Here is a 1,289-nt window from a genome sequence, read left to right as displayed (position 1 = left end):
ACTGACGTAAAAATTGGATAAATAGTATGCGCCATGTACCGATCGATAATACTTAGCCAGATCGTAACCAGACAAAGACCACGCAGGGACTCAGGATGCGGAAAATGCAATTGCAACGGGCAGAATTCCGAGCTCGAAGCGAATAACTTGAAAAAATGTTTCCGTTGGCGAGAATTTTACGCCCGAAAGTTGCCCGAAAGACTGCAATTTGTCGTTCACCGCTCAGGGACAGCAATCAACATAGCGGGGTTCTTGACGGTCTACATCGAGACCTAGGGGTCGACAAGGCTTCTTCCGACCCTGGAAGCGGCGGCAGGACTCTGAGGCTGGCAGTGGACACGGAAGCTTGTCAAATGGAATTTGAGGAGAACTACAATCAATCATACGTTATATTTTTTAGAACGTTCGCAGTGGTGTCCGAGCTTTTCAATTTTGGAAGGGACACGAGTTTGTGTGGAATTTGCTTTGAATTGGTGATGCCATGGCAAGACTAACACGTAACACTCAAGGCCAATTCCGAGCGGCGAGAGGCCTCCTTGCCACTGCACCTTTGGTTTCGGCAATAAATTTTTGGTTTCTGAAAATCACAAAGAGTGTTTTGGGACAATGGCGGTGGGAAAAAAAAGACAGGATTATACTTACAACAGAACATTCGAATCCGATGCAGGCTGGTAGAAAATTTGAATGTTACTTGTATGTTGCTAGCCAGCCACGGAAGGTACTTGCTCAGAATTTTGTTTACTTGTTCCTTCAAGGCGGTTGCGGGAAAGAGCGGTGCGGAAGCAGAGATTTCGATGTTGAGTGAAACGGTGCGAAGCTTTGGGAACCCACGCGATAGTACAGCATCCAATCTTTCCCATTCACTTCCGGTTTTACACCGACTGTCGGTTTGAAGGACGACGTCCAGGAATATTTCTTCAATCACGTTGCGCCCCGAAATAATGCTAAATTCCTCGCAGATTCCGCACAGGGGGTCTTGAATGTCATCTTCGATGTCATGCTGAAGGCGCAATGTCCTCAGCGTTGAGAGAGATGACGCGTTCATCGATGCGGCGAACGCTGTGGATCCCTTTGTCATTTTAGCTACAATTGTGAGTGAGGTATGATATATGTAGTAGGGGTCCCCGTACGTACTTGTGTAATTTAGAGTTTCAAGCTGCTTTGTAGCCCTGATCAATTCTTGAATTGCCAACAAATCTTTCTCTCTATCCGCCTCGACGCTTAACGTTCGAGCTTTACTGAGTCTAGCACAGGAACGCCATTGGGACGTCTGGCGTTGAGAAGGTGTA

This window comes from Laccaria bicolor, genomic scaffold, assembly GCF_000143565.1.
Source record: "Laccaria bicolor S238N-H82 LACBIscaffold_33 genomic scaffold, whole genome shotgun sequence".
NCBI classification, from domain to species: domain Eukaryota; kingdom Fungi; phylum Basidiomycota; class Agaricomycetes; order Agaricales; family Hydnangiaceae; genus Laccaria; species Laccaria bicolor.
Note: the sequence above shows the minus strand (reverse complement) of the source record.